The sequence below is a fragment of the Brachyistius frenatus genome, unplaced genomic scaffold (assembly GCF_029030835.1).
Source record: "Brachyistius frenatus isolate BFR_SWC_R1_liver_20210118 unplaced genomic scaffold, ASM2903083v1 Contig_78, whole genome shotgun sequence".
Classification (NCBI taxonomy): Eukaryota; Metazoa; Chordata; class Actinopteri; family Embiotocidae; genus Brachyistius; species Brachyistius frenatus.
The window spans coordinates 1,442,501-1,462,414 of record NW_027210677.1 but is presented as its reverse complement, the minus strand read 5'-3'; the positions used below and the strand labels follow the sequence as shown (position 1 = coordinate 1,462,414).

The 19,914-nt window shown below is 41.4% G+C and overlaps 1 protein-coding gene across 3 annotated transcripts in view; it reads left to right on the top strand.

Moving 5' to 3' along the window:
* Positions 1-19,914, top strand: part of jmjd1cb (jumonji domain containing 1Cb) — a 136,967-nt gene that overhangs the window by 22,801 nt on the left and 94,252 nt on the right. The window lies entirely within an intron of this gene.

Sequence of the window (19,914 nt, the reverse complement as noted above, 5' to 3'; positions counted from 1 at the left end):
ACAGTTTGTTTTTTGTGGCATGACTCCAACAAAGAGGCCAGCCAAATACAGTAAATACAAATATCTGACACTGATGGATAAGGTTACACGACTGGTCGGCCAAATGCTTTGACTTTCTCTCTCAGTTTCAGATTCAAAGCCCCGCACTATGTACTCATACTACACATACTTCTACGAGGGTAAATCAATACATTCAGAGCACAGCGCTGTGACGTGAACGGAGCAGCAGGAAAATAAAACCCTGATGAGTAACTGGTACAAATTCCGCTGCTTGCTCATCACCAGTTCCTGAGTTACACATATTTTTGTGAGCAGTCTTCTGGGTGCGTCTGTGATTTCTCTGTGGACATGACCAAGAGAGCGCACGTCAGATTTAGTATCAAACTCTCGAAATCATCAACTCTTACAATGCTTCAGGAGGGCGGCGACCATGAAGTATTGATTTACCCTCCTACAGATTACTACAAAGTGGTTATAAATGTCTTGCAAAAGTATCTGACAGCCAAATTATAACTGTTATTATTGTTGTTGTTGATTTTAATATTTCAAAGCAATACTCCAAAAACAAGATATTGTCAAAAACCATTGTCAGTGCCCATCCTGTGATTTAACTCTTCCTTTTGACACTTTTCCTTCATGTTGTTTGAGCCGTTTTCTCCTCATTTCAGTCACTGAAAGCTCCGACTGCAGCGTGTTAATGATGAACAGGACCTTTACCGACAAAACAATGTTTGTGCATGAAATTTGAATCAACACTACTTTTTAATCTGGCTCATAATTAAAAGAACCATTTTCACCATTTCATTAATTTCTCAGTTAAACAAGCAATTGTTCTCTCTTTTTTTATTTAAAGAGTGGATGGAAGTTAATGAAGGCTACAATAAGAATCACTTTGGATTATTTCATCAATAATATGATGATGTAAATATAAATAATATTTAGTTTGTGTTTCTAACTAAATCTGATGACTTCCAATCGCTCATTGCACACGGAACACCTTTTTTTTTTTTTCATGCTGCTCTGCTGGACTAATGTTAAAAACACACATGTACACATTAACAAACACTCACACATTTACACAACTTCTCACACACACACACGCACGCACGCACGCACACACACACACACACACACGCACAGAAACACAATCTTTGTTAATGTTTGTGTTTTAGAGTTGCGTCAAGCCGCTTCTCTTTTGCTGTTTTCATCTGTGAAATCACTAACCCTAACCCTAGTAATAGCAAAAAGCCTTCTTATATTTCGTGCTTCCAGAATAGCACTGAGGTTTGAGTCTTATGTGCAGTGTAATTAAACTGGAACTAAATTTAAACAAAACTGTACTTAAGTTTAACAAGCCAGCGAACACAGATAGCGCTGCCGCTCTTCCACGTCACAGATCTGTTGTGTTCTTGGACATATTTCCGTGTTTTTTTTTTTTATCAGTTATACTTGTAATGCACACTGACCAAAGGCAAAATGAAGAGGCCACACTAAAGCAAACTGAGCCTATGTTTTGGGCCAAGTTTTAATAAAACACTTATTTGTTTTCAACTTGGACATGTGCATACACAGTGGCTGACAAGTAGTGATAATGATGCAGAATTATGAACCACTGTTTTCCATGATGTCATCACCCAGTAAAATCAGCTCTGTTTGGAGCTGTCAGTCATTCTGTCTACTTTCTCCTGTTTCTACCCTCTTCCTTCACTCACTCTGTTGTCAACGGGATCTGCGATGACTACACATTGAAGCTGAACAAGCATCAGTAAGGCAAATTGATGCAAAAACAGAGTGTCTGAGTGCAGCAAGCGTGTAGGAGGAAGAAAAGGAAGAGAAGTGATGATAGCAGTGCAGCGCAAGTCAGACCAATCCAGCCGGAGGTCAAACGAGCTGTTGTGTATTGAGCATTTGACGTCACTATTGATGCAGCAAATTTGAAGATGAAAGAAAATATTTGTTTCTTAAGGTTTTTGGAGTATTAATGCTTCAGTGCAGGTTGGATCTGTGTTGCTAACTCAGCAACTTAATCACCAGATTTAGTGATATATATTTTTCCAAAACTTTTGTGAAAAATCAAGTACTTTTTTTTTTTTTTTTTTTTAATAAACTTCAGCTACTTCTCACAGTTTAGAGTCACCAGTACGTCCCGCAAGCAAGAGGCACACCTCTGTGTATTGACTCTGTGAGAGGAAAAATAAGAAATCTTCTGTTGCTTCTACTTTCTGGTTGAGTGATCATTTAATATTTAATTTAAATATAGCCAAAATTAAATATATATTAATATTATCAGATGATAATAAGAATTTTAGCAGTGCAGTGCAGCACCTTGGAAATATTGTCTGCTGCGCTGCTTTCATTCTTGACTTTAAAACACACTTTCGCAGCACGTGTGCTACGTGTCATAGGACATTACTGCATCCTGACACGAATGTTTTCTGCTCTACTGAGAAAAATATAGCTCAGCATAGCTGGTACCTATTCTTTGGAAATACTTATATTATGAACGCAGATGCCAAACTGATCTGACTAATAACTAATCTGCATTGCATAGTTGTGCGTGCTGTGTGCTACACAGTAGCTCTGGCTGTTATTTGTTTCAAAGCTCACTATCATCTGTCAAGCTCCTTCAACACACTGCGTATCATCTTATCAAAATCACAATCACTCTAATCACGAGGTTTTAAAAACGATGAGGCATTAACATATTTTCTGAACAGCACCACAACTAGTGCTGAAACAAGAAGTCATTTTTGATTTGTCATTTGCCAGAAATATATTGTTGTCCTCTTATTGTCATCAATCCATTATTTCTTTTATTCACAGATTGTAAACAATACGTGGTCATATTGTCTCAAATGTGAGGGTTTGGTGCCAAAGACCAGTGTTGGGGCATTTTATTATGACCTGTGCTAAAATTAAAAGGAGATGCATTACCCTTATCACCTCAGCAATGACACTTAAAATCCAAGTTTAACAGGAATCAGATGGTTTTATCAGCACGATGTCTCATCACTGATGAACCTGACGAAGAAGATGCCATCGTTTTTAAACAGTTAGACTGCTACTTTACAACGTCTGGTAGTTTCCTCGTCGCTGTGTGTGATCCTGCGAGCTACATGCAGTTCTCCACGGCCAGACACAACTCGGCAATAGAAAGGGAACGCTTTTGTTTTGAGCTTTTAGCGTTGCACCACATCATTGCTCTGCATCACGTGGAGCGACGCCGCATTGTTATTTGTTGAGGGAGAGAGTAGGAGTGCTTGTTTTGATGCACCCGATGTCCAGACTGAAAAATGGAAGCAGAAAACTTTTGTCATATTAATCATAGCAGAAGGTTTGAGCAATATGCAGTGTTTCCCATACATAGACTATTTGACAATCAACTTCAGCATTGTTTATTTATTCAGCTTCATTATTTATTTATTCATTTTTTAACTTGTCATTGCGATGGACGACTGGGTGGACATCTCCGCTCGCTCCCTCCACCTCGGCAGCTCGACTCCGCATCAGCGCAGCAGATTGGAATATGGTCCAGACGTTGCTGGATTAAAACCCAAACGGCTGAACTCCCTGGTTCTGAAGTTTTGGATGTTCCTGCTCTCCACAGTGGTTCAAACTGTCGCTATGAAATGCTTCCTGGTGCTGAACGTGTTTGTTGCGTGCAGCTCATGTTGCCTCTATTCTTCTGTCTGTATTTCTTTCTCTTTGTTACTGACACTGTTCAGGATTTTGTTTACATCCCCGTTGTTTACTGTCATGAAACCCACAATAGAGGGAAAGCACTGATTTCAGACTACAGACACTGGACAACTGCTTAATCTGTCCCCTGTGGATGTGATTGTGTGTCTGTGTGTCTGTATGTGTATGTATGTATGTGTGTGTGTGTGTGTGTGTGTGTGTGTGTGTGTGTGTGTGTGTGTGTGTGTGTGTGTGTGTGTGTGTGTGTGTGTGTGTGTATATACACGTGTGTTACTAATGCCTGGTTAAACCAGTGTACTATTTAGGTCTGCTATCGAACAGATGGCAGCTAGTAAGCTGCAGCAGTGTGTGTGTGTGTGTGTGTGTGTGTGTGTGTGTGTGTGTGTGTGTGTGTGTGTGTGTGTGTGTGTGTGTGTGTGTGTGTGTGTGAGAGAGAGAGAGAGAGAGAGAGAGAGATGTCTTCAGGGATGTGACACTAGATATCACTACAGTACTGATAGCAGTGATGTCATTAGTGATGAGAGGATTCATTGATTGACAGAAAATTCATTCATGATAATCATTCAAATCCTTTTATCTGGTTTCCTGTTGAGACCAGGATGTACTTTCAGCAAATTCCTGTACCAGGCCTCCAAATGAACTGTTAACATTGGTGCTGCTGTTTCATTGAGGAACACCATAATTGCCAAAAGATGCACCGATAATCCATTTTAAGTGTTACCTTTTCTTTTTACACATTGGCAATTTTATAACACATTATGTATTGTAAATGATACAAAATTCTAAAAGTGTCCTGCTTCTCCCTCCGTAGCTCGTTGAAAAGCTCAGAGACACCTTCTCTGTTTTTTGTAAATCATTTCTGTCACCATAATAAGAAAAATGAATGGACGCAAAATTCAAGAATTCTGCTTTATAATTTTGGAACGTAAACGTGGGTTATGTGAAGGATAATTGACAACAAGAGATGCTGCTTCAAATTAAATTATTAAATTGAGTGAGTGAGTGAGTGAGTGAGTGAGTGAGTGAGTGAGTGAGTGAGTTGTCTTGTTGCATAAATTGGGTCTCTATTTCTTTTTCTGTGGCAGTAAACACGCTGCATAACATTTAGATAATTGTGATACTGAAACTTATGGAGCCCTATTTGGGGGCAGCCCTGTTTCATACACTGTGAAACTTCCTCCATCTACCAGAGCAGCGAGTTGGTGCCTTGAATGAAGGTGTCGCAGGGATCCGATGGCAGCTGCTCTCATAAATAAACGCCTCGGTTTGTTGGAGTAAAACTCAATATTTCCTGTGTAGGACTGGTTGAGTGAGATCTCAATGTACTCAATGAATTCATCATTTTATTTATGGAATGCTACATTCTTTGGCTGTGTTTGATGTTTTATGCAACGTGTTTGTGATGTGGATGGGAATAATGCATATAAGGCTTGTAAAAGATGGGCTTTACTGTGTTTATGTGCACCGTTACCTTTTCTTCACTGGGTTTATTTTCCAGCCCAGACTCTTCTCTCCTCTGGGACTTCTGGCCGAATGCCACCATTATCAGACATCCTCCCTCCTAATAGAAACCTTCACACGCACGCACACACGCACGCACACACACACTAATGTTGGCACATAACTAACTTATTCATTAGCCATCAAAAGAAAGAGGAGCTGTTTCCGGATCAGAAGTAGCCCAGACTTTTGGGACAACTAAAAGACGTGTTCAGACCTGTTGTCTGTCAGACAGCGAGAACACAGACCGCCAAAGTAACTTGTAAAGTGAAGCAAGTCAATAACATCCAACAAGCTTACTAATTAGTTACTGCAACCCCGTTTCAGAGGCAGAACAGAAGTTGGGACACTGTGTAAAATGTAAGAAAAACCCCAAATGTTAAATACTTTTCGGAAATCATGGACGCTACGTCCTCCAGGTGGAGAGGGACCATCCAGCCTGTTATCAGCCCAAAGTTCAAAAGTGAGCAATCTGCGAAGGTACAGGAATGCATTAATGCACCTGGCATGCACATCTGGAAATGCACCATTATTGCTGAACGATCCTATATCAGACAAGAATGGGACAATAGTTCACTTTCAAAACTCCAGTAACTGGTCTCCTCAGTTCCCAAACATTTACAGTGTTGTTAAAAGAAGAGGTGATACAACACAGTGGTGAACATGCCCCCGTCCCAACTTCTTTTGAAACGGGTTGCTTTCATCAAATTCAAAATAAGCATATATTTTCCAAAAAAACCAATAAAGCTTCTCAGTTTCAACATGTGATATGTTGCCTTTGATCTATTTCAAGTAAAAATAAGTTTACATGATTTTCAAATCATCATATCCTGTTTGTTTTATTTACATTTTACACAGCGTCCCAACTTTCTTTTTTGGAGACGGGGTTGTATGTCCTGAGGTTATGTTTTCGGTTTGGTATGTTTGTTTGGCAGTTTGTCAGCAGGATTACAGGAAAAGAAAAGGCCAAATTTTTCTGGAACTTGGCCCATGGTGGAGCCGAGGCTGAACTGAGTGTATGTTGGAGTGAAGTGAACAAGTGACGGAGAGAAAAGTAAAGGACACCGAGAGATGATGAAGGTTAGGAAGAGGTAGGGTGAGAGGATGAAAGACGTTAGCAACACACGGCTCAATTTACCCAAGTGCCTCCAGTCGTGTGTCTCATACTATGAAACTGGAGTTGCTGTGTGTGTGTGTGTGTGTGTGTGTGTGTGTGTGTGTGTGTGTGTGTGTGTGTGTGTGTGTGTGTGTGTGTGTGTGTGTGTGTGTGTGTGTGTGTGTGTGTGTGTGTGTGTGTGTGTTCGTGTTTGGAATCGGCTTTCAGACAGGTAACACTGGAATCCTTTTACATCTTGAGCATGTCGGGGAGCATTTAGAAATGAGACGGATGACTTTAATCAAACATGAAAACTCTCAGGCCTCCACTTTTTTGTGTGATATTAAATACTAAACTGAATACAGAACTGTGCTTTTTATTTTTTTCATCATCAAAGCTACAGTGAACACTTGTGTTTTCAGCACTGCTGGAGCAAATCCAGAGAAAAGAATAACAAGTAATGGAAACTCAAGAAAAACCTGCTAGTCAGCAAAAATTATAGACGTTTTTGGAGGTTTTCCTGCAAAAGCATTACACCATCATGCTTTGCTGCCGTACCAACGTTCCAATCCAAAGTAGGTTGTTAGAGAACGCATGATATATTCATGCTATCGTATTCACTTCAATTTAAACATAACATGACTATGAACACACTCTTTCTTTTCTCCTCATCAGGAATGCATTTCTTCTGGTTGACCCTACACACTCTGTAAACAGATACATCAATTAATCCATTCTGAAATCTGTTGCATTAACTGGTATTGTGTAAAAAAAAATCAGGTTGTGTTTCTTGCAGCACCAGCTACAATGGTTTGAGGTTATTGTTGAGTATTGTACAAACCACTGATAGCTGAAGTGGCATTTACACGTCAAGTTAAAAGGACTGAATAACCTGAGCAGCTAATAAAGATGTAAGCCGTACTGTCAAAGACGTGAGTCCACCGTGCTGGTGGAGGTGTGACACTGAAGAAGGAAACTTCACGACAAGCCCTCTCCCTACCCCCTTAGCCCCCTTCTCCCCCACCCGTACCAGGCTCTTCCTCCGTAATAGCCTGAGATGTCAGAGACCATTTGTCTTCTGCAACACGCTTTTCACCACCACACACACTCATTCTTGTAGCTCTCTAAAACCCAGTGCGGACCTACTTCTTTGCATGCTCACTTAAAATAGAGGTCTTCTTTGTTCACTACATCAACCCCAGTGCTTGTTCTCTCTCTCTCTCTCTCTGTGTGTGTGTGTGTGTGTGTGTGTGTGTGTGTGTGTGTGTGTGTGTGTGTGTGTGTGTGTGTGTGTGTGTGTGTGTGTGTGTGTGTGTAAACTGCTGCTCAGAGGCTTCCCCTCTGTCCCTTGCGGTCTCCCTCTCAGAGACACACACGCACATTGTCTCCTCTACTTAAACACGCACGCACGCACGCACGCACACACACACACACACACACACACACACACACACACACACACACACACACACACACAGACAGAGTTGAATTTTAGTGAAGTCACATGAATTAGTAGTGGGCCCCGGCCCTGCTCTGTTCCCCTTGTTGGCCTGACACAACTCCCCCGGATGTCCACGTGATAGTAATCTGACTAGCCTTGGTGTGTACATGTGTTTGTGATGTTGCAAAAGTTGTGAATTATGATTTCTGTATTGGATTTTTATTTGTCCTAGTTTTTAGTCCTTTCCATCAACACGGAAATACGTTGCGTTTTCGTATCGATTGCAGAGTAGATCCGGCCTTTTCAAACCAGCCGGGCCGCATACGCCACCTTTGGATTTATCTATGACACGAAGCAGCCTTGAAACCAGGCCAGCATGTGTGATGAGATAAATGAGGTATATATCTTTAAGCTCCTGTAAGACATGTAAGGATGTAACAATGCATCTTGATCCAGAGACCTGATCATAGATCTGTGTGGTAACCTTGTTGACAGGATAGCGTTTGGATGGGAAAGATCAGGGAAACCCCCATGTGAGTGTTAGCAACAAGTATGTGCTGCAATTGCACAATGCTAACTTTAGCAAAACTGACAACAAAAATTGACAACAAGCTAAAAAAAATGTCTGTAGGTCAAAAAGATGTGAAAATTGCAGATTCTAGAGCCAAAGGACTGACTGGTATTGTTTTTTTGCGTTGCTGGTTACATGCGAGTAATAAACTCAGTGTATTTGTTGTGCAACAAAAGCATCGCTGTGATGAAAGAATACAACGTGAAGAGGCACTACAAGTTAAATCATGGCTTTGTTTTCTGCCAGCTTTCTTGAGGGGCTGAAAGGAACAAAGAAGGAAGGTCTCTTTTCAACAGAGTAAAAGTAGCTCTTGGTTGCTTTTACATGGAGGAAGAGAGACGGCATCGCTGCGTTGCCCGGACGTTAAACCCGACAGAAGAGGCCCACTTTCGATTCAGGATAAAGGCTCATTTCCACTTCTCAGTTTCTGGCTTATTATCCTTCTTCGTACGACTTAAACCTCATCAATGTAACCAACATTGTAGGTGACAGATGGGATTTAATTCTTACAAAATTACACCTTTAAGTTCAGAACTCAAATATATCTAGCTGTTTCTCATATGTTCAGTATGCTTAATAATAAGAAGTCATTACATATGACTCTTTTTTATCTAGTAGTTCAGAACATAATTGCATTTTTTTCCCCCCTGGGCTTGTAAGCTTTTGCCAATTCCTGCAATTTTACTGCAAAAAAGAAATCACATAAAACTGTGCAAATTGCATTGCAAAACCACATGTTTGTGATTGGAACAATCATAACAGACCTCAGGGAAGTCCTGGAGGGACCGGCTAGTGTTGACACTTTGACCTAAAAGCAGCATGTGCATACGTTTGCCATTTATATAGTGAATGTGTGATGGCGGGACATGTAATTTGTTCATTTTACTATCACTTTAAGTACTGTACATTATTTGTTATCAGGGGCCTGTTGCATCTTCACAGAATATGGATATGGTCTTTTGTGTGTATTTCTATAAATAAGTGACTTCCCCGTGAGGAGCGCTCGGGTAGGTGGAGCGTCAGCGTCCGGAGAACGTTACCTGACAGTGTGTTCAGGGATCTTTCTCATAATGACATTGTTCTGGACTCTTTCCTTCGATCATCCCAACATATGGATGTTCCAGAGGGATTTCGAGCTTCTCCATGAACGGTGGTGGGGAGATCTGCATGGCTTTGATCGCCACTCTTCACCAATCTTTACACTTTTTTTGGGGAGGACTTATTCGTAAAGACAGTTTGACTTGGGAATAGTACGACTTTGGGGATAATTCGGTGTTTATTAATTGTGTGTGTGTGTGTGTGTGTGTGTGTCAGCCAACCGCTCTTTGTTTGTTAGTGTCCTAATTTGATCCTTTCATTAATATATGGGATATTGCTAACCTATTTGTGTCACTTTTTTAGTTAATATATATTTTTTGTTGATATTATAGTGAGCTTATTTTGTTTATTTCTTGAGGTTTTTTTTTGTTAAGTAGGAGGTCAGCCCGCAAATCAGGTCCATCCGTTCCTTAAAAAATAAGCGTTGTAGCTTTTCCCCTTAAAGATTTTTTAGTTAAGGTGAATTGTTACAAATTAAGACTTAAGCCCATATGTAAGCATGTCTTCAACATCACTAAATTATCACTGTTTATGAAACATTAAATCAAGACTATATTGAAGTATTCCAGTGTTACTGTAGTTTACTGGGAAAAAAAAGGTCTATAATTTCTAATCTCACATATCAACTATACAACAATACAAAACATGGTTTAGCAAAAACAGACAACAACAGACCCAAAGCTGTCAGAGAGGAACCTGAACTTCACACCTGTTTATGGTCTGTATGACCTATTTAGTCCATAAGCGGTACCAAGCAGAGGAATGTTACACAATGAACCGAGCCTCCTGTAAGCATCAGGACAAACACATGTACAGGCTACGTCACACTTGTTCTTTGGCTTCTTCCTGTATAACCTCTGCAAACTATTAAATCCAGGTCCAGTTTTTATTTTTGGGACTTTTTTAAAGGTCTGCTGCATATTTTCTTAAGATGCTGCCAGTTGCAGATAGAGACGTGTTTGAGAGGCCACATGTCAGATTTTAATGACAAGATTTGGTCAGTACCTGTGAGAATGAGCTCTATAGGCGGGAAGTCGTCTATCTCTTTCCTCCTGTGCAGGACGGCTTGAATGCCAACGCACACACACATACATGTGCTGTGTGCAGGCATGCTGGAGAGGACAGGAGGGATTTTCCCAAACTGCATCTGCAGCGGCTGCCCTAGATTCCATTCAACGATTGTTTCGATGCAACTCAGCTATTATTAGAGCTGTATTATCAGGAGACAGAGTGAGAGAGGAAGGGAGGATGGAAAAATTCTGATAGAAAGAAGAAGAAGAAGAAGAAGAAGAAGAAGAAGAAGAAGAAGAAGAAATGGCAAAGACAAAAGAAAGAGCATGCCATGTTTTTCCTCCAGTTTGTGTTTTCACCCTTCACTGAATATTCAACATTTTGTCTCTTTTGGTTTCCATCAGAGGTTGGGTTTTGTTTTCCCAACAGTATCTTATATTTCAGACCAGAGTCAAAGTAGAAACTCTTATGTTATTATATTTTGTTGATAGTGTGATTGAATGTTGTCACCTCTATCTCAAATCTGCTGCTCAGACAGAACCTCAAGTTGTTTCATAAAATCTTGAATATACTTCTCAGGACCAAGAACTTTGCTAAAATGATCGTTCATCTCTCTTCAAAAAAATGTGAATTTATACATTTTGTAATTGTTAGTCAGTATATCTGGTTAATCAGTTGTTTCAGTAAATTGGGCATCTAAAGCTCTATCAGGTCTGCAGAGCTAAAACAAACACAGAAACTAATTTGTGCATAATATATGAGCGGTTTTCCAAGTGAGTTTGATGCATATAGTGTTAAATCCCGACCTCATTCATCTCAGGGGAATTTAAACGATAAAGGCAAAACCATATAGTATTTAGAGAAGAAAAAATTCCACATTCACCACATGAACTAGCACTTGGCGACTTTGGGGCAAAAAAACCCAAACTCTCTCTTAACAGGAAGAAACGTCCAACAGAAACTGACTCGGAAGTGGACGAGCATCTGTCTCAACCGGTCGGGGGGAGAGGAGAGCTGAGACGGAAAAGAAAAGCAGAGAGAAACAAACAATCGGTAGGTCGGTGGTGATGGGAAACATGCTGAGATCCCCACAGAAAGGTAGAAGGAGAGAGAACAGAGAGGAAAAAAATCACAAACTACGGGAGAGAGAAAACACATGCATATTTACACACGCATGGTCTAAAAGCACACGGACGTGTCCAAGTCCACATTTTGCTCATTTAAACATTTGAGCACAAAGTAAGATGCATGGTTCAAACAGGTTGTGCTTAATTTATGAATGAATCATGTTTTGTGTTGTAACATCAAATAGAGGAATATGAGTGTCGTTCCCGGTTCCTGTTAGAAACCTGGACTGCCTTTATAGGCTAACGGCAGATTTGCGTCTCTCCCGAGGAAAAAGCTTTTGTGTGCAGACGGAGCAGTATCACATAAACAATTATAATGGTTTTTTTTATGATTAATCCTTTGCGTGTTTGTGCACTGCTATGCTACCATGTGTGTAAGAAGCAGAGTGTACATACATGCCTATGTAGTAGCATGTTACTATCTTGATAATAAACCCTTAAAAACAAAGGCTGTGCCCAGTGTCTTCAGACCAAGATGATTCTTATCGCGGTCAGCTGTCTCTAGATATCATCTCATTTTCAGGCCAACACGTCCATGTGTGCTCGGATGGGCGAAAGTATATTTGCTAATAAACAACGTGGGCGCTGGACTCCAAAATGACAACTTCATGTGTCCGAGATCAGCATAGATACTTGCATGGCGCCACTTGGCTCAGTGTGTACGATTGAGGCAATTAAAAGATCTTGGGAAACTAACCAGTGCTGTTTCTGTGCTATGATGCACTTTAAGTCCTAATGAAAAATGCCCAGGACAAAGGGGGTATAGATAATGGATAGATGCCTGAGATATTGGGAGGCTGTGGCTTAGATGGTACAGTGGGTTGCACACTAATTGGAAGGTAGGTGGTTCAATCCCCAGCTCCTCCTGTCCACATGCCCAAGCATCCTTGAGCAAGACACTGAACCCAAAGTTGCTCCCGATGGTGAACCATCAGTGTGTGAATGTTCTCCTGATGGCAGCACCCTGCATGGTGATCTGTCTCATTAGTGTGTGAATGGGTGAATGGGAAAACATGTTAAAGAGCCTTGAGACCAAAAGGTGATAAAGCGCTATACAAGTACAGACCATTTACCATATTCACTACAGCTCTAGATGTGGATTAATAAAGATAGTGCCCTACAAATTTAATATTGAATATTGTTTGTTAAAATTAGGAAATTGCTTTAAAAAACCCAAAAAGATTTATGTCCTCAAGTGGAACCAACCAGCTTGAAGCTGAGAGCCAGGTAACATTAACACACATATAACTGCTGATGAATAAGGCAGTTTAATTGAGCCACAGATTAGTGTGTGAGATGTTGTGATTCGGCTCCACATGATGAAATTCACCATTCAACCTCGTCATCTTTTTACTGTGTCTGCTTTGTTGAGTCTAATAACCCGTGGTACACGAGTACATGTATTTCCATTGGACAAAATTGCAGCGCTAATGCAATGATGAGCATATGAAAATGTGGAAACGTGTTAATCATAACACGGATTCAGCTTGAAATCGGTGGTTGAGAAGGAAATGTTTGACTTCGTATTTTCCTCCTCTTAATGTGTCTACAAACAGCACGGTGCTATTTTTGGATGAGTCTTTTCCTTCCCTCTCTTCCTCTCACCTCTCCCTCCCTCCCTCCCTCTTCTCTCCTGGGCCCACACATCCTTCGTATAGAAGAGATGAAGGAGGAATAAAGGAGGAGAAGCTCGGTCACATCACTCTGCTCCAGGCTGTTTACTTTGCCATTGCTCCCTCTCTCTCTCGCTCTCTCTTTTCCTTCCTCTCCACCTTTTCTCCATCTTTCTTTCGCTGTCTCCCAAGTTGTTTTTTTCCCTTCTTCTCCCGACTTTCGCCCGTTATTCCACATGCTCATTCTGTCACTGCGTTGCATGTCGGCACACTGTGGATCATTTTTGCCATCTTGTGTCTGCTTGGGTTCCCGGGTGGGTTTGGCGGAGAGAGATGACCTTGTGGGAGAGGGGATGTCTCTTCATACTGTCGTTGGGTATTACTTCAGCTCATCTGCTCTCTTATTCGATTGCTCTCCTTCGTATTACTCACATCCCAGTGAACCTCCACAACGGAACCACTCTTCTCTCCTCGCAGTGTTTCTGTCTGTCTGTCTCTGCTGTGACGGAAACATAACCTGCTTAGACCAATCTAAGCCCAAATCTTTTCTTATAAGGGATTTTAAGAGGTTGGTAACTATTGCCTGAAGGACAGTTTAACACTTGGTGATATTGATGATCACTTGAGCAGTGGTGGAAAAAGTATAGAGGTCCTTCACTTAAGTAAAAGTGTACTCGTACCACCCCGTGAAAATATTCAACTATAAGTACAAATACAATATAGGTATTATCAGCCAAAGATATTTAAAGTATCAAAAGTAAAAGTACACACTATGAAGTAAAAGGTCTCTGTCAGTGTTTAGCTGTTATATATAATGTTTTTGGATTAATATTGATGTGCAGTTTAGTGCTGTAGTTATTTAAGGTTGTGCTTCTTTCGACCACTTTACGTACTGTTAGTTAGTACAGTCTTCAGTAATGCATTAATATTCCATGTTTGTATCATTTGTGTTTGAGATCTGCTGTTTTCACTGATGAAAAAAAAGACTGTAATCTTAAAAAGTAATCAGTATCTAAGTAAGTACAAATACCCCAAATTATACTTAAGCACGGTACTCAAGTAAATGGACTTGTTTACATTCCACCACTGCTCTTGAGTAGGGATGGTAATCGATATTGATACCGATGCCGTTATGGTTTCTGCTTGTCAGAATCTTTATCAACTCTTTTATTGATTTCTAACCAGTTTTCTGTTGCGGCAGAAAAAGTGTCTGTCTTACCTCCACAGTGTGGGATGTCTGCTTCACACCATGTTAACAGGATGAAATACGATGCATGATACAGATTATATAGTGGAAACTGAAACCAGTAGCGCAGACGAACATTAAGTGACTATTTTTGTCCCCAACCGTGATTGTTTTGCCGAATAGAAAACACTACAAGGACATGACTGCTCGACTTATAGCATCTCGGTTTGCTAAGAGGTGTCCGACATATGAGGCAAGACATCATCGACTTCCACGGGGCAGCCCTCGTATTTGTGCTTTGGTTGTGTAATTGCATAAATAAATACGAACACGTATAATATCTAGTAGCAGCAGACGTTATTTTGTGTTGTAATGTTCCCTCCAGCGGTCACAGCCTCACTTCTCCTCTCCTGTATTCTATATTCTCTTTCGCTATATTTTCCTTGGTGCTCTTATCTAAAAGGCAGATTTAGCTGCTCTCTCTGCATTGGGTCATGTGCTTCCATGCCTCGTTGCTGATTGGCTGCCAGCGGACTCCGGCGCAGCCAGCCAGAAAGCAGCTCTTCAGCCGGTAGTGACGGGCAGATTACACACCACTGGACAACTAAACACAGATCAAAACCAATCACAGGCACATAATCATATACACACACATAAAAATGATGTCACAGCAAGATTCACTTCCTGACAAGTCCCCCACTTGTCCCTGTCTGTGTCTGGCCTTGGATCTGCTGTTGTTCTTGGCTGCACACTTGAGACCTTTTTAAATCCTGAAACCTGAACGATGTCGTCTGCTTTCATGAGTGAAAGGTGGGAGACAAAAATGTGGCACACCTATCTGTTTTGTGCAAGTTTTCTTGTGGCATATTGTCAAAATGTAATCAAAGAAATTTAGTGGCATCTAACCTGTTCAAACCTGTTTGAATAAGTAACACTTAGAGTGCAAAGGCTCGCAGTTTTGGACTTTCTGAAATTTCCGATAAGAGTTCTTGTGCTCTTACCTTTGAGTCAAGATGTAGTTTACAGTATAATAGATTGAAAATCGTTTATTCCTTGGATGTGTATAAATGTAAAGTATTTAAATATCTTTGGGCTAGTGTCATTTTCATTGGCTGTTGAAGTGTCCTGCTAACTGAATGCCAGCTGTCCTTGACAGGAGCTATTAATGGAAGTGATGCTGCTGACACACTACTGATGTTCAGTCACCGTCGTCAGGGTTACTACTACACATTCTGGGATGTTTGAAACCGCCCAGCTCTGGGCCCCTCAGTCATTCAGCCAACACATATGATCTGCACAGCATGAAGCCGGGTCACATACTGGATGACCTGAGACGGAGGTCAGCTCTGCTCTTGTCTTGATGCAGTCAGTGTTTTAGATCGGTTCTGGCACCAGGTCGTGAGGAGGGAGTGACAGACAGGCTTGTTGTTATGGTGATATTAGTTAGAGATGATATTGACAATATCAGATGGTGTACAGTGTTGACAGAATGGCATCAGCTCTCTTTTGTTCTCGCTGCCTATTATTTTTGCTTACTGTGGCTGATAGAAGCCTGCTGTGTGTGTGTGTGTGTGTGTGTGTGTGTGTGTGTGTGTGTGTGTGTGTGTGTGTGTGTGTGTGTGTGTGTGTGTGTGTGTGTGTGTCCGTCCGTGTGTGTGTGTCCGTCCGTCCGTCCATGGCCAATGCTCACTGCAGTTTACGGTTACTCTAGCAACAGACTCACCAGACACCTATCATGTTCATATTTTTATTAACTGACTACTACTCTCTCGTGTGTGTGTGTGCAGATTCATGTGTACAGTACAATCCGTGCTCTGAATGTGTTCGGCTAGTTCAGACAGTAATCAGTTCATGCAGACAGCTGCAGGAAGAACGTACAGCGCCGTTCTCTGCTTTTCACTGCGACCACAAAAACTACATTAATGGTTAATAAACAAATGAGACCCAAAAGAAACAACACCACGGCAACCACTTGCTGTGCATGTGCATGTGTGTAATGGGATGCTTTTTTTCAGAGCTGCAACATATGACTCAGGCTTAGGTTTGTGCATTGACAGCTTAAAGGATCAAGACTTGTCATACAGCTGCTGCTGCTCCTAGAGTACACACACACACACACACACACACACACACACACACACACACACACACACACACACACACACACACACACACACACACACACACACACACACACACACACACACACACACACACACACACACGCACGCACACGCAGACATAAACTGATTGACACAACAGGTTCAACAGGAATGTCTCACCCTCCGTGTTATCATCATCCCTCTTGTGCTCGACAGTGAGGCAGAGGCTGAAATCAGCAGATAGTGCAGAGATAGATGAGGCCGGCTGCTGCATCGAGCTGCACAATCACTGCCTGATGTGTGTCAATGCTCCACTGCCACACTACGGCACTTCCACATTTTTTTTCACAACGCACCGTAACATCTCCCAACCTGCTGCTTTCTGCACTTCTCCATATCAGGGTTGTACAGCAACAATTCATAATGGCCTTCAATGAACTGCAGCTCCCAGAAGCCCTCTGTCTCTACGAGATGCTCACCTGTTCCCGCTCTCGCCTGCCTGCCTGCTTTTCTCTGTTGGGTGCTAGTCTAAGTAACGTTACATTAACCCTTCAGTAATATTGGCCTGGCTCCAAAAAAAGGATAGAAAGAAAACGGAGTCAGATGATGACACAACAGAGCTTAAAACATGTAGTCCTACTCAACAAGTACTAAATGCTGCACCTTTGGCTACAATTCAGTTCAACCTCAGACCATGCTGATGTGATTTCTGGAAGTATCTGAACAGCTTATCCATTACGGATAACAGGAGTGTTTGTCCTATAAAAATAAAAGTCTTGGGTTTGCTGAATTTATGCCACTATTAATGAAATATTCAGTCGGATAAATACAAACAAATGCTCTACTGTCTGGCCCTTTCTCATGGAGTACATGTAAGAAAAGACCTGAAATCACCATTCAAAAGGGACTTCCTCTATCCACTTCAAATTAAAAGACCTCTTTAAGATTTAAAGCCTTTCAAGCGTTTAATTCATGGTACGGCCTTAAACTAGCTTTTGAGCCAGTCTTGTCACTCTGATTGCACCCTTGACTAAATATACAGATGCTGTTTGCATCAGTAATATCTAGAGTATCGGTAGAAACTACAAATGTGTGTAATGTTTGCTGATATGGGCCGATATACTCGCCAATTTCCCCTCGGGGATTAATAAAGTAACTACATAACCTAACCTAACCTACCCAACATGTAAATCAGAGAACTGCTGGCACTGTGTTGTTAAAATAATGATAATCAGTAGTGACTCTTTGCATTGTTTGCTGCCCATCAAAATCAGAGGCTCACAGCTGAAGTGTTGAAGCAGTGACAGTAACAGAGCTGTATTTTCATGTCGCCACACCAGTGGCCGCCGTGGCTGCAGGCATTATGTTTCTCAGTCCGATTATTGTGAACGTTATATCTCAGGGAAGGACTGTAGGAAGTTGTTTTTTCTTCCCCACAAACGATTATTTGGTCCTGAGGATGAAATGAATAGATTTTGGTAATCAAAGGTCTCTGTGACCTCCCGTCCTTCACTTTATGTGAATGTGATATTTTAGGAAGGCCTTGAGTTGGAATCATAGGTGAACTGATTCGATTTTGGTGGTCCAAAATTCAAAACAAGTTTGTCAAGAATTCATATGGTAATTGTGACAAAGTTTGTTGGTGACACTAATCTTTGGTGCCCACCTTTAAAGTGTGGTGAGTGTATAATATTATGCACTGTTGGATTGCACATTTTGGCAACAAAATAACACTGTAAGCTTGACTTTTTTTTTTGCAAGTTCCCACATAGGTTATTTTGTAATACATTATGTAAATGATTGAAGATTCAAACAGCCCCCGCCTCATAGTCCATGAGATGTCTTCACAGCTCCTCGTTTCCTCACTAGAAACAGATTTTTTTTATTTTTTTTATCTACCCAATATTCAGGAATGTTTTTTTTTTTTAACACAGAATGTTGACTCATAATCTTCCAGATACATTCACCGTCACTCGGTGCCAAAACGCTCCCCTCTGTCTGCCCTGAGATCACCCGCACCACGCTCTCATTCTAGCCTTTCCACCTCACTTATTCTACTTCACTGTTAGCCTGCACACCGCAGATCAAACTCTGTTGGTGAACTGTCCACACTGCCCGGACGGTGAAGTCCTTGATCTTCAGCACAACTGCCAACAACATTTTCCGTGCTTAACTTACAGTTCCCAACACAAGTTTGTTTACAGTCTTATCCTCCCACAGACAGTTTAGCTGCAAGCCGCTGCCAACAAATCTTTGTCTGTGAGTCTGCTCTCATTGGGGGAGGTGTGTGTGTGTGTGTGTGTGTGTGGGGGTGGGGGGGGGGGGGTGGGGGGAAATAGACATATGACACTAAAATGACCCAAAACTCTCAACTATGTTGTGATCAACTTCAAATAATGCTTCATTCAGGGGGATGTCAGAAAATCTGTTTGATATTTTCTCAAAATACAAATATAAGCAAATCAGGTCCGTCTCTGTGGATGGAGGTTCAGGGAGAGTGTGATGATCATTGTGATGACTGTCAGCCTTCACCATTTAACAATATCCCTTCAATGTTTGCATATTTTTTATTGGCCTTTTTTTATCATTATTGTAATGACATCGATGCTACAATATTTTAGTCAAGTTAATCATTAATGGATGGAAGGAAATAAATGAATAAATGATAAATTTATAAAGTTACTGATCTTGCAAAAAATGCTGAACATTTGCTTACAGCTCACCTTAGTGTAAATATTTGCTTTTTTTCTTCGTGTTGGATCAGTAAAATTGAATATATTTGCTGAAATATAGTCAGTTGATAAATGATGAAAATAATTGTTAGTTGTGTCCCTAAATGACATCACACTGAAAGAACAAGCTGCAACTGAAAAAGAATGGCTGATGTACGTTAATGACTCACCTGAACTGAACTGGAGGCCGCGACCAGCACAGATGGAGGTTAACCTTTGTTTTCTGGATGGAATTAGAGATGGAAGGATAGATAGAGGGTGGTAGATGGAAATGAGAGCGGGCGGATTGGCTGGTGGTGGTGGTGGTGGTGGTGGTGGGGGGGGCGGAAGGGGGGACTGTTGCTGATGCAACTAAACTGACGACAGATTCATATTGGATGGCGATAGAGATGTAGAGCGAGGGGTTACCTGATAACGACTATGTAAAATTAACTTACAGATGGATTTAGTAGACGTGGATGAGACCGCGGCGCCCGTAAACAAAAGGACAGTGTCAGGATGCAGCCCCTCGGTCGTCTGCTGGCTGCAAGCGATCACTCAGTTGACTGCAGTAGTGCATTATGGGATTGGGGGGAGGGTGGGAGGCTGGATGAGGAAAGATGCACTTGTTGATCCCTCTTCCACCCTCTCTCTCTCTCTGAGGGAAGAGTGGGGGAGGGGGAGAGTTTTATAGAAGATGAGAAAGGAGAGTGAAGATGAAATGAGGATAGGAAGAGGGCCGATACGTACACACACACA